At 31.9% G+C, this 15,456-nt stretch overlaps 1 protein-coding gene across 1 annotated transcript in view; it reads left to right on the forward strand.

Annotated features, from left to right (window-relative positions):
• Window positions 1-13,375: 13,375 nt before the first annotated feature.
• The window catches only part of LOC125072752 (facilitated trehalose transporter Tret1-like), a 91,497-nt gene continuing 89,416 nt past the window's right edge, over window positions 13,376-15,456 (forward strand). The window contains exon 1 of the mRNA XM_047683436.1: window positions 13,376-13,576. The gene's annotated coding sequence lies outside the window, so the exon portion shown is untranslated. The remainder of the gene's footprint in view (window positions 13,577-15,456) is intronic.

The following is a 15,456-nucleotide window of genomic DNA, read 5'->3' on the forward strand; positions in this document are numbered from 1 at the left end:
GTTACACTTTTGTCTTGTATACGGACGCAGATATTTAAACATAGTTACGAGAAGGATAAGGATGTTGTATGAAGATTATACATTAGAAATATATTAGATCATATATTAGAAGATGTACTTTCTGTCACGAAATATAATATAGAAAGAGAATGGAGAATGAGAATGGAGGATACGAGAGAGATTTTTGATAGTAAAATTTATAAAGTATTTCGGCTTCTAAAGGCCGATTAAAAACAATTTTATTACAAATGTAAATATTACTACGGAATCTCACTTTCTTAGCCTGATACGAACTTATCCGAATTATATTACTAGAACCAGCTCGTTTAGCGTCCAGTTTTATGGACACTAAGAAATAAACTGTTAGTCTTAAATAAAATTGTACAATTTATTTTTTGCAGGATAATTTACATCTTGATATTAAACCTGTGATGGAGCCCTGATTGTTGAACTTTAGAATTGTGTGTTTATCATCTAAAAATAAAAATTTATGCTCCATTTTATATGGTATATTAGTTTTCGTTTTTTTTTTCCCACACGTGAAGGGAGCCATTAGTAGGTTATAGGGATAAAAAGTATTAGTAGTATATATCCTATTTCCATACTAAAATCTATCTCTGTCCTAAGTTTCATTCAAATCCGTTTAGAACAGAACGGCTGTTATGATTTGGTAACAAAACATCCATCCATCCGAACTTTCGCATTTATAATAATACTAGTTGACGTCCGCGGTTGCGCTCGCGTTTAAGCGGACAGTTTACTGGCGTTAGACATAAAAACTAGCCCATGTCTTCCATGGCCGTGAAACAGTGACAGACGAAGTTATTTTACATTTATAATATAACTAGGAATTAAGATAGTTTGTACGAAATAAAGTTATATGTAAATATTTTGTCGGTTGTGAAATTAAGGGAATAAATTAATCGTTGAATGTAGACAGGTAGCTTAATATAAAAAAAATACTTATGGGTATATGACGTAGTGGTTTTAAAAGCCTCAGAACCGGAGAGAACATCGTTAGCTCAGCGATACATTTACAATGTTAACATTTTGCAATCATAAGTTTAATCCAGCGTGGCGAATACATTTGATAAGCCTTCTTACTTAACACGATTAATAAAAACTTATATCGGATTAGACGTGTAATCTGATTTTTGTTATTAAGTCTTCGACAACTCGGACGGACATACGCGTTGAAGAAACAGCTTATAAAAAATAATGGAATTTAAATTCAACTATATGCTTTATTTATATAGTACAAGTTGTCACTTTTTGCTTAGCTTGTGTTTTAGGGGATGGTTGTCAGGTGTAAGCATAAAAAGTAGCCTATATCAGTCATTGGGGTTCAAGTTTGCTTTACCTCATATATCATCAAATTCGATTATGTGGTCGGGCCCTGAAAGAACAGACAAATAGACAGACTTTCACATTTATAATATATAGGTACGGACTCACAAATCAATAAAAAAAAACCTATAAAGTTAATGATATACAGCTCAAAAACATGCTGTCATGTACACGCACTATTACCTCTGGTATAACCAGCTGGCTCAGTATTTGAGCTAAGTTAGCTCCAGATCGTGTTTCAGAAGTATGGAATAGTTTCGTGGAAGGGCATTTTATTACTGTTTATATACATTCTATAAAGGTAATAGCCATTTGTTATAAGTTTAACACATTTCAAAGTCAACGTATCTTTTTTAGGTCAAGTTATTTGCATCTATAATAAAATCTTACAAACAGTTTTATATTTGCCCCTCAGAACCGAGATGGCTAGAACCGAACGAGGTTAAGCTCCGGCCTCACTATTGACTTTTATGATCTTAATTTAAGATTATAATGAAATTCGAATAAAGATATTGCCAGGAAACTTGAATTTGTCGAGTGAATTCGGACGCATGTGTGGCAGCTACCAGAGATGGAACAAAAGCTTCAAAATGTCTCTTTAAAATTAGGGGATGCCTAATTTTTATCTCGCTGGAACAACGCGTTACGCTTTTCCCTCACATTAAGTGAGGGGGGGATACTATGGGCGACTTACTGATGCCCAGGGCGCCTAGGCCCTAGTACACGTCCGTACCGTCTCCGTTTCTTCAGATGTTTGGTGTCTGTCTTCTGATGTCAGGTGGTGTCTTCTGATGAAAGGTGATTCCTTAGGCCAACGGTGTGTCATTACTTTATATATTGTTACAAAATCATAAGTATTATGCTTGAGCTTCCGATAAGTAGACTTCAATTTGCTCATAAAAATGATCGCATTAGTTAAGTACAATACTCTGTTTCAGAAAATATATCTGTCAGAAATGCATGGATTGAACGATCGCTGTATATCATTTAGGAATGAACTATTCGTCTGATGTTTGTATATTTTGTAATTAAAAATAGTGGTACAACTAGTCACTGATTTTTTAAGAACTTTTAGAAATAGATTTGTTAATAAATATTTTTATTTGAAGAATTCAACTATTCAAAATACAAATTGTTTCATTAAAAGAAACCTGTTACATTAATGCCACTTTTGTAAATGTTAATCCTTATATATAATAAAGTTTTATGTATTGGTGCAAGAAAGCATAAATAAATAAAATAAATAATACACTTACTCATTGATAGTCATAGCAAAAGCAACAACCGATACGCAAAAGAAAACGCTCGGACCCGAGAAGAACAGGCGATTGTTGATTGTTACGAGTAAAATAATAACTGTTAACGCTTATAAATTACAGACAGTGATGCAGGGACATTTTAAAATGTCAACTGAGATAAATCGGTCGGCGTTTATTTTGAGAGACGAGGGAAGTCATACGCTTGGATGAAGCGAATGATTTGACATATTATAATCACTAGCTAATTATAAACACGATAGATTATAAAATAAAGTCCGGGGAGATGTTGCGAGACTTTTACCTTTAATTAATATTTATGTTCGTTGGTCTATTTGCTTTATATACGGTCGCAGATCTGTGGATCTTCGGGGGTTGGAAGTGTGTCCCGTGCGTCAGAAAGTATATGAAGCCCTGCGCCTAAACTGTTTCCGATCGTATCGGATTTGTCGTCCCTTTGGATTATGAGTTTGAAGGAATAGGAGTGCATCTGTATTTGCGCACAAATTTGTGCATTATAATGCCAAACAGTGAAAACATATATGCCTGGGCTTGCAGTATCTAGTTTGAAACGTGATCGATGTAAGAAGTATTAAAATTTCTTATTTAGCTAATGTCTGTTCATGTTTCCAGTGGAAATATATTCGAACGCAATGGAGATATGTAACTAATAAGCAGATGAAGTACATTTCCAGACAAACAGTTGTTATTTTTCTTCTTGTATGTTCTTAAGTGGGTACTTGCCTTATGTCACGGTCTAGAAAAAATAAATGTCAACAGCCAATCCCAGAACTAAGGGACCGATTGGATGAATTACGTCTTCGATGCTAGGTACTTTGCCGTTTGGTATAGTAGTTCATATACGTCATGAAGTTGGGTTTGAGTGTCATTATTATTCCATGTTCAAAAATATAAAACCGTTTTTATTTTATTTGAAATAAAAGCAAAGTAAATACAAACCCTAAAATATTTATATTTTTGAATACTCTTGCAGATGGGTTATCCGCGCCTTTGGAGTATATATTCTAGTTTTTTTGAGGCAGCATGACGAACTTAATTTTAGGATTATACACATAAAACTATTTTTCATATTTGGATTATCACCAACCAAATAAATGTGGCCGTCAATACATATTGTCTGTATGTTACGAGCCTTACCGGAACACTCAATAACAATACAAGTTCAAGGAGCATTTTAGCTAATGCCTAACTTTCTCAGTACGTAACGTGTTATGCCAGGAATCAGGTCGGCTTTCACTGTCAACTGAGTTAAGTGAAGCAATTTTAGTAACGGTTTTCATCCCGTCTTGACGGCTTAATTTTTTTTTTAACTATTCTAACTATTGAGTTCAATATATGGCCTTTAAAATAGAGGACAACACAGGACCTCTTTGCGATGGACCAAATGAATGATATCAGACAGCTTGTTTTTTTTTAGAATGTTGCTATCAAAGAGTTCTATACGAACTCTTTGATACTACTACTACTACAGCGACTACTTAATATTAACCTATAAAATAATTAACTTTATACTTATATATTCAATTAAAACAAAATTATTTCAAAATAGGGTAAATATAAATGAAAAGCTACCATTGCTAAACAATGTAGATTATTTGATAAGTACTGCCAAGAAGGTTTTAGTTATATTATCAATAAAATTTGCTAGGTACATAAATTAAATACAATTTTTGATATACATCTTATTTATCTGATGACAATGCTACGTCATATGTAAAATACGCCGTCTAAATACCGAATACATTTTTACTTTAGCCTTTTTCAGATTGGTATTCGTTTCGTAACTTGATGATTTTTCTTAACCCGACTTAGCTTTTCATGTGAAGGAGCGGATACCCCCAAATGTCAGTTACTTGCAAAGCATCAGAGAAGGTTTTACGAGCGATTATTTCTTCGCCTATTTCGGCAAATATTTTTATTGTTTACTATACTCTTGTTAGTTCACGGAACCAATAGTTTGCATAAGGTTATAAATAAAATTCTGTTCTTTTCAAAAAATTATTTAATGTTATAGAAACTTCAAAAAAAATCAAAACTGTCCCTAAAACTTTTCCCTTCAAGTGTGAAAACCGAAAACAATGTCACTTGCAAAAAAATCACTAATATTATTGGTAATATATTTTTTAAAACTGAGAAGAAAAACAAAACTGTTAAGAAACATGTCCATGGAATGATACTTCATTTCAGTGTGAAATGTCCGCTTAACTATTCTCGGACTACTGAGAACTTTCATTCATTGTCGAAAATATATTGAGTAATAGCAAACGGATGGACATACAGACGGAAATAGATTACATTTTCAAAGGGCCAGAGTTTCGTTTGTGCTGAAATTTTTAGAATTTCGTGTATCGTGTTAACAGTTTGAACGACTTTATCATTAATGTTATTTTTATGGGAAAAACAAAAGGAGAATAGTTTATGAACATCCACATTACATAACATACGTTCGTTGCGCGCTTCAGTACGTAGTTCTGAATAATCTGGATAAACGTTTATAAGAAAATTACTATTCCATTAATTTATTGGTGACTTTCATTTTGGTATCTTTTTGTATCCATAATAGTTAATAAATAATAAATATTGGACAACATCACATACGCTACTCTAATCCCAATTAAAGTAGCTAAAGCACTTGTGTTATGGAAAATCAGATGTAACGACGGTACCACAAACACCCAAACCCAAGACATCATAGAAAACTAATGAACTTTTTCTACATTGACTCGGCCAGAAATCGAACCCGAGACCTCGGAGTGGTGTACTCATGAAAACCGGTGTACACACTACTCGACCACGGAGGTCGTCAAATAATCACAAGCAAGTCTATCTATGTTCTTTAAATAATATAGTTTTTTGCATCCCCTCACTGAGTCCTATCTACTATTATACCAGCGATACCTTCTCTGTCTTTGAGTGACGCCATGCCAGTGCTTACGCAATACCGTGACGCCCCAAATAGTAAACCCAACTGATACAACTGAAATTATTATATTTCATACGTATGATGTAAACACACACACACACTTTATTTCACTATCAGTATGAAGTATAATTAAAACATTTTTTTTTTTTTTTTATTATTTTCTTTAAAACATCTGCAAACATGTTGTTCGTAATTTTTTGATCTTTGTATTATTTCGAATCAGTTTAATGGTTTGTTGTGCCTGTATTTATTTAATATGAATATCACCATCAAAATATTTTATAAATTTTATTTACGCATTACTTTATTAGTTTTGTCTTATATTTCGTTTTATTATTTTAATATAAGATAACTGGCAAATAATAAAATTCATATTCATATTAAAAATTACGCAATCTCGATATAACTCATTAGCTGAGCAATTTTTCGTTACAATGGGATTCCCCATCGGCAACTATTCGGGAGTCATACTTTTTTAAAATGATAGGGTATTTGAGTTACCTGCTGTCAGTAGGACCACTTTTGTACTGTTTCATGGCGTCGAGAAGTTAGTCCTACTAAACAAATTTAAAGGCCGGCAACGGACCTGCAAGCCCCCCGGTGTTGCAGATGACCATGGGCGGTGGTAATCACTTTCCACCAGGTGAGCCTCCTGCTCGTTTGCCACCTTATGACATAAAAAAAAATAAAAATAAATAAGGACTAAAAACACGATGGAACTTGTTTTAGAAACACCATGTTTCTAACTATATATATATATATGAGTTAGGGCTAGTTTATATATATATAGCTAGCCCTAACTCATCGTTTTTATATTGCCAATTTATTTATAGAAAAGTAATAGAAATTATTGAATTAATTTAAATTGCGTAACAATTAATGTTATGTTCGGGGATGAAGGAAATCATCCTGAGGAAATTTGTATATGTCGGAAGAAATTCGCTGAGATATTTATGTATGTATCAAGCTGCGGTAACGCCCCAAAATAAATTAAGTTTAGCCTTTCTCGGTTTTTGTGAAACAGTATTAAAGTAAAGTTTTCCATTTAACAGAAAGTTAACACAAATGATACTTATATAACGATACTTGGGTTTTTATTTGGACAAATTCGATTTAGATTTTATTTAGGATAAAATTCAACTATTTAAATCGAAATCTTTGAATTACGAGAGAATATCAAAGTCGAGGTATCAAAGTCAAAGTCAAGCGTAAATTAAGAAAAGATATAAATAAAAATAGAATGTTTTTTTTTTTAAATTAATAATAAGTAACATTATGTAACGAGGATAATAATATAAGAACAAAAGTACAACGACTAGACTATTATATTTTTTGGGATCGTCTTGCATTCTTTCAAGAAATGTTCTGAGCATTTATGACGTTCTTGAACCGATGCATATCATCGTACGTCATGTCATAACAAAACATAAAACCGGTTTCGTTCAAAGGATCGTCCCTGCACTTGCGTCAGCACTCTTTGTTGGACGAACGTTGAAACGTCCTTGCAAAGCCTCGGGCGGTGGACTTGCCAAGTCAGCGAAAACATCGCTTTTAATTTTCTCTTCGCTAGCTGCTTCTAGGGTTCCATTTTTAAAAACGCTAAGCGTGATTTTAGTGTATTCAACAATTTTTACCATTAAAAAAATGAAGTATTCAAACTTGTCATTGGAATAGAAAAGCGCGGCTTTAAATATTTTTATATCTTTTCAACGAGAGTTTTGTTTCGTCTTTTTTCTTTAATACTTTTAGCTGTTCGATCGATGTAGGTATCGTCTAGGTAGTTGTTTGACATTGAATTGTCTGCTAAAAATAATTCTTTGTGTTATTATTATTCGGTACTGTATTTACAAGGTTTATAAAAGGAGACCGGTCTAACATCTAATGTTGAATTAAAACATTATCAAAATATACTTTATTCAAGTAGACTTTTGCAAGCACTTTTGAATCCTTATTTTACACAACCGTATTAATTAAAATGATTACTTTAAATTGGAATTAACTTATGACGTATTCTGATATTGAATTTGAGAGTTAACAATTGACGGTAACCTACGTCCATAAACTGGTGCACATGAGGTTTACCTCAGTATATTATGTTGCATGCATTAGCATTAGCATTAGCAGCCTGTAAATTTTCCCACTGCTGGGCTAAAGGCCTCCTCTCCCTTTGAGGAGAAGGTTTGGAGCATATTCCACCACGCTGCTCCAATGCGGGTTGGCGGAATACACTTGTGGCAGAATTTCGTTGAAGTTAGATACATGCAGGTTTCCTCACGATGTTTTCCTTCACCGCCGAGCACGAGATGAATAAAGACAAATTAAGCACATGAAAATTTAGTGGTGCCTGCCTGGGTTTGAACCCGAAATCATCGGTTAAGATGCACGCGTTCTAGCCAACCACGCGTTCAATCTAAATTCATCTTTCTTTAATTATTTATGTTTTAACATTTTATTGCTCATCATACAAAAAACATTGTACAAAAGGCGGGTTTAATATTATAGGCTTTGTCGACAGGCCAACGACAAGTAAAGAACATTTATAGATGAGCAAAATAAAGATAGATGTTTTTAAGAGTGAAATATATGTGTAAAAAAAAAAAAAATTTTTCTTGTTCTATATGATAATTTTCAAGTTTGTAAGGAAACAATTTAAGATTTAATTGCGTCATATTCATACGGAACCTTATTTTTACTTTTTTTTTTTTCAATATAATTCTACTATTTTCGCTGGCATCAGCATGTAAAATTGCAGTACGATTAAACCGTGTAATCCGGGTGGCTTCGTATGCGTACCATAATTTCATGCTATAACGACTATATTTGTATAGGTATAAAAATTCAATATGAAATTAACATTATCACAGTTGATACAGAATTTGATATTAAAGTTAAAGGTCATTTGAAGTTTAGAGACTGTAGGCAATGTTTTTTGAGATATTTTTTAATTGAGGTATTATTTATAACATTATCATATTTTAGGCAGTACTAAACAAATGGTACATTGCACATCAATAAGCCAGTGAACAGTATTCTTTTGAGCGGAATTTTGGCTTTAAGAATCAGGTAGATACAATTAACTTTTGATATATTCTACAGCTAAACAGTTATACTTAGTATCCTTGGGTTGTAGGTTGGATGGCTTGTGATGATGAAGTTTTGTGGCGCATTCGCCTTGTAAGGGATAATATTTCTAACAATTCCAATATCCAGGAGCGATGTAGACTGCTTGTTAAAATTTTCATTCATGGTTAGGTAATTTTTGATTCCTAATAAATTTTATTTATCGTATAAAATATTAATAAGGTTAGGGAAGAAAAAAGATATAAGTGAATTCACCATCAACCTTTGCAAAAATTATCGATCCTTTTTCTCTTTATATTTTGTTTTAAATTCCTTTTCATTTTTTTTTTTAATTTAAAAAACTGAAGTAAATGGAAGTTTATTTTAGAATTAAATCCATCACGTAACAGCATCGTAATACCTATCGTGTTTGTGCAAGCTACGTCACTCGTTAACGAATTTATCAGGCAAGATTAGATTTGTCAAGATAAATGCGTCCAGTACCGTATCGAGACTGAAGTTCTTGGTTGACAAGAAATGAAATAAATAAATAGTAAGTCCTATATAACATTTGTTTAGTTTTTATATGTGTCGATAGATGTCGTGTTTTACTAATTCGTTTTTCTGAATCACGCTATCCTTTGTCAACGGAAATAATATTAGATTAATAAACTTTCTTCGTTTGGGACGTCCCCACCGATTACGTTCTGAGCCGAGGTGCGATCTCATAGAAGACCCTCAGGACGAACGTCACTCAAGAGCCCGAAAGGGTTAAATTTCAAGGCTAAGTCTTGCACTCGCCCCAATGTCCGATGATGCTGTAAAGGCCAGTAGGGTCAACAGCACTACATCATTCAGGAAAAAAAAACTTTTAGGGAATGAGTGGTGTTTTATTTAACTAATTATGTACTAGTGGGTCACCCGCAAAACTTTGCGTTTTTTCAACAGATAAACCTATGACAGGTTTTATTTTTAAATTCATTTCATTGTAAGCTACAAGTCACTCTTCTACATTTAACACCAAAATATGGAACCTTTTTGATTATTTTTTTAAATCAATTAGTATTACATTAGTTCAGTTAGAATTGAACTTTGTCGATAGCAATTTACTTGAATTTTGTTGATGTTTACATTTTTATATATTTTGTATACTGTCACAGTACCGCTCGCACATCGGCCAATATCTACTCTCTAAAATTAATTCTTTGATAAATTGTAACAATCTAGTAAACAGCAATCAAGAATACTCTTTATTTATCGACACATATACTCCTGGAGCTTTTCAAAATGAAACCATTTTATATGTGCAGCTATCGTCCCATAATCGGCGACACACGGCGACATCTAGTAGAATATAAATTAGGCGTATATCACATAATTTACGTTATTAATAAATAGCACAATCCGCAACGGTGAATTTTTTATTGAACAAAAAAATATCCCTTATGCTGGTGATGTTGGGTAGCACACCCTTTAAAATAGAATACCGTAATAGAAAGTATCACTGACGATAAAAAACTCAATAGATAGTAACTTGGTTTGCACGTGGTTCTAACACGAGCATAAAATAAAGCTTTCGAACAAATAAGTTTTTACTTATTTCTTTGTTTAGTTAAATTATTTCTAACGGTTTTAATTTTTTAAACTAATTTTTATTTGTCTTTTAATGTGTTAAAAATTTTAGTTGCTCTTATAATAACAACTGTGATTATTTTTTTGTTAGAAATTACTTTTTTCCTATATTAATTAAAAAAATAAAACTCTTTTTTAAAATTATTAATACAAAATTCGAGCCATAATCATTATTTAATAATATAATATTAAATGAGCAACTCTTGGTGTATATAGAACATACAATTATATTAATATTTATATGTAATAAATACAATTTTCTGACAAATTAAAATTTTAAACAAAAAAAGCTTATGACAATTTAATTGATTTTTTTGCAAATAATTGTATTACACAAACACACACACACAACACACAATAATTGTATTATGAAGTATTATTTCTTGGTTTATATAAATTTATAGTTTAATTAAATTTATTATTAAATAATATCAAACACTCCCTCAAGTCTTAGCAGAATTAATCATATACCAAATAATACAGTTATTATTCGCTGATAAAAATGTTAATGAGTAAATATCCCAATCCTGGGCAAAACCCTTCTCTCCGTTTGAGGAGAAGAATTTCAGGAATTCCATATATACTCTTATGTGAATATGTCAATTTACAAATACCAGATTCTCATCTAACACATGCGGAAGATAAATTACACACGAGCCAAAACGACCCAGAACTTAGAAGACTCGAATCTCCGCCGCGCTGTCACAGAATGTGGTTTCAAGACAAGCACTGCGTATTTATCTGGTTAAGTTGGATTTATGAATGTACGCTTGACAATAATCATATCGACTGTTGAAGTCTAAGACTGAACACGCCTGCCTAGAGATACATATTCGCTCTATACAACAGACATTTCTATATGTTGAAATAATCAGCCCTAATTCAGTAATTTCGATGTTTCAACGGTTTTCCCAATTATTTCATTGAGCTTCTAATCAAATTTGTTAGATCGTGATTACTTCAATGTTAGAACTCGTTCAGTGTTGTTAAGTAGGGGTGATTAATGGTTCTCGGTAGCCCAAGTGACGGACACGTGTCTGTGTATAAAGTATTAATGAAATAAAATGGTTTCAGGTAAAATTGGTATACATATAAATATATAAATCGCTCACGCATTGTTTAATGGCATTTGTTGCATTAATTAAAAAAAATTTGGCGAGTTTTATTTTATGTCGATAATATTGCACAATCATGCTTAGCGTTCGAGGTGTGCTCCGTAGCTATATCTGGGGTAGGAATAAAACATCATACTGTTCAAAACGATCATATTTTTAACCCTATTTAAATTTATATTAAGGGAAACCTTGAAAGGAACAATTATACGGCGCTTCTCATTATGCCTATTCAAATCCAACAATGTGTAGCGACAAGTTCATTCCTAATAAAAATTATAACACAATATGACTTAAGTCTTTCAAATCTGCCAATAAAAAACAAGCTCTATTAACGTACAATAAAGCTCATTTTAATACGTTCCAGGAAACGCACGCGACAGATATAATACATGGAAATCAATGTGCATTCTTCCATATGTTAAAGGGTCAAGAGTCCAAATAATTTTGGATCCTGTTCCGTTAAATTTAAAGTCGATATTCGATTCCAATAAATCACTGAGTCATGATTTCATCTCGTCTAAGCTCTTAATGATTAGGTCATACATAAAACGGTAAACGATTGAGGTCGAATGTAATGTGATGTTATTATTTCCTATTCGTTGCACAACTTTGAATTTAAAATAAAAAAATAAAATGAACCTATCGCTCTTTAAAAGTCAATAACCTTTGAAATCATTACAAGGAAAATGATAAAATTAAATCGTTCGCAAAATAAATCCAAATTTTCAGTATTTTTAATTAAAGTTTAATAGTTCACGTTTCTAAAAGAAGTGCAAAATTTTGAGAAATTAAATAAAAAAAATCCATAAAAAGTCAACACATCGTAAAATATCGAGATTGTCCAAATTTAATATCTGCCATAAAATTATGATTTTTTAGAAGCGTTGTGACATTTATTTTTTTTGTATAACAATGAAAAAGTATTCACTGAGATAAAACTATATTCAAATGTAAAAATAGACTTACTTCGTTCGAAGATCTTTCTACGCGAGCAGGAAAATCCAAAGTTAATTAAATTAGCATCAATTTGGCACAATAATAACTTCAAACACCAATCATACATCTATTTACAAATTTCCTGTATGTCATCAATAATAATTATTTCGAAAACGTCATATTTTTATGATATGTCATATATAAGACTGGCAAATAATCTTTGTATGTTTTTGTGCAAGTCCGTTTGGGTAGATATCAAGCACGCAGGCAGCAGGCATTAGATATTCCACTGCCAAACAGCTTATTACTTAGTATTGCCTTCCGGATTATAAGATGAGTAATAAGAGGTATAGTGTAATAAGAGGCTCAAGAGATATACAATTTGTGTTGGTGACTACTTACAATCAGGTGGCCCAATCCCATCCGCCTACATATACATACATACATACATACCTATGTTAGAAAAAAAAAACAAAATATTATAAGTGTTTAGTATTGTAATAGATTAATTAAAATATACTTCATACAAGTATGCTTTTACAAGAACTTTTGTGGTTCGTCAAGTTCGTCAGGTAGATTTAACCGAGCAGGAAATTAGTTTTATATGAATACGTATATATAATATATTAAAGATGAATTTAACAAATTGCTCTAAACGAGAATTATTACAGTATGTCATGATATAGAACTTATTATTATTTATGTTGAGATTTTTTTTTTACTATAAATATAAATAAATATAAACAATGATACACATTTGTTAAACGATACAAATATTTAAGAGTACTGACGCTAACATATCAAGTGGTTGAAAACATTAATTAAGGTTACAATATAAATGGCTGGCGACCATCAGAAAGCTCTATGCGTAGAGTTTATTTTTCATTCATACTAAACGACAAATACATGTGTCCGACTTACTAACACAGATAAGCATCCAAAAACCATCTACAGTGTAAAATGAATCTAAAAGATTAGGCGGTAAGCTCGGATTTTGTTTAAGCGTTCGACAGCGTTGCACATGGGGTATAGTAAACAACAAGGAGAGACGCCGGCGCACCGTCAGTCAGTCACTGATAGTTCAGTTGAAAGCAGGCAGCTATTGAGCGCCACGCGCCGGTCGAAACGCGCACGCGATCGAATAACGAATAAAAATAATTTTGGGTGTCCCACTAGGGTGCATTCTCAGCACAGTGAACATTTCTAATTCATACATATAATTTGTGTTACGTGTTCTGGAAGTGAATTGTTCTCTGGTCCAGCTTATGCAGATGCTGTGATGCATGGTAAGTGATTTTGAAACGATTCTTGCAACGGTTTGAATGGTCCCATTGTGTGGCGGTGCGTCTTTTTGTTTTAAAGCATTAGCATCAATAGCACTTTCATCGCATCCAGTTTTATTTACAAGTTTATCAATTTCTAATTAAAGGGCAGTAAACGTGTTAATAGCGGTTGTAAAGTTTTACGAGTTTAGTTCGAAATGTAAATTTTAGCTTCATGCAGTAAACGTTTGTTTGTCTGTACTTGAACTTCTACGGACCGTGTTTTGTTTGTGTTAGTATCATCTAGCTCGTTAAATGATTATGGGAATTCTGTGATATGTTTATACTTGAGTCATTATTTTAATAATACAGAAGATTTAATGCCCTCAGATTGATGAGGGATTCCTTAAACGTCATCTCCCGTTATCTATTCCTAGTAATGTAGTGTATACTTATATTTATGAAGATTTATATTCATAAATAGCATTTTATGCAATAACTTGAATATTTTTTAATAAAAACATGAGGTTTCTTTTTGTTTTTGTTTAATTATTCGGCCCAGACCTTGGTATTTGAATAATCCTTGCAAAATTTTATCTTATCAATGTAAACACCTTTTATCGTTCAATTAAGATAAAGATGACTATAATCGAGAATCTAACGCTTTTGATTGATTTACGAAAGTGATAAAATTGCCATGATTATGATAATAATGAGAATGTTGTTATAAGTAATAGTAATGACGTTTTTTATAACCTAATCCGGTATCGAAGCGTACGCATACATTCGTATCAGAACGTTCTCAAATATAGAAAATAGTTTTTATTCCTAAAATGTTTTAAAACAAAATACAATATAATTTATTTTATTTTATAAATGTGATATAACAACAGTATGAACAGCACGTCTGTGGACGAGTAATACATAAAAAAATACACATATTTATTAAATTAATTCCCATACATGACTTTTACTATTTGGAACGATTATAGACAACATCGGTCTTTATATTAGCCCCAGACTCCGTAAACGGTTCTTATTAATTTTATAACATCTAGTAATTTTATAATAGCAATAATTTCAAAACAATTACTTAATTTCGCTTACTTAAGCGTATTAAAGTAATGCTGGTACTTCAATCAAATTTAATAATTTCAAGTTTAATAACTTTATTTAATAATTTTCACCCTTTTAAAAAGGAAATTGTAATTTTAAGTTGTATATATAGTTAAACATCTCATAATTGTTATCAGTACGTAGGAAAATTTATCCATTGTGTTATTGCTTCGCCCATGAGGGCTAGGTCAGATAGTTATCTCACAGTGCAAAAACATGTAACCTGTTAGATCTGGATTTAAACATTTAGATCCCGGTGCTCTGGAAAAATGTTTCGTTGTACAATGGTAGGTAGAATAAAACAATTATTAAACGAAATTATTAGTCGTTGTTATTTTGTTGACGCATTGATCAATATAACACGTTGTTGATAGGACTTGTTTATTATTAGTTGAATAATTCTAATTTTAGGGAAGTTCTGCTAGAGCTGTCACAGTTACCCTGTGAATGATTAGTTAGTTTATTTTTATCTGTATTTGTAGTTTCTCAATTAATCGCTCAAGTTATTAAAAAATATATATTCGCAATGCTTGTTTGGGTCCGATTTGTTCGTGACATTGATAATTTTTATATTTATAATTTATGTTTTTTAAAATAAGGATTTAAGAGTTAATGGGTAAAAATAACCGGATCAGTCAGCGCTATTTTTATTCTTTACATAGTTATCTAGAGTACTTATTTGAAGACATTTAGGGTTTAGATGAATTAATTAATTATTTCTACTTAAAGTAACAGTCTCCATTAATGTCCCATTACTAGACGTTTCTCTCTCCTATTAGAGAAAGGGT

The sequence above is a fragment of the Vanessa atalanta genome, chromosome 22, assembly GCF_905147765.1.
Source record: "Vanessa atalanta chromosome 22, ilVanAtal1.2, whole genome shotgun sequence".
NCBI lineage: Eukaryota > Metazoa > Arthropoda > Insecta > Lepidoptera > Nymphalidae > Vanessa > Vanessa atalanta.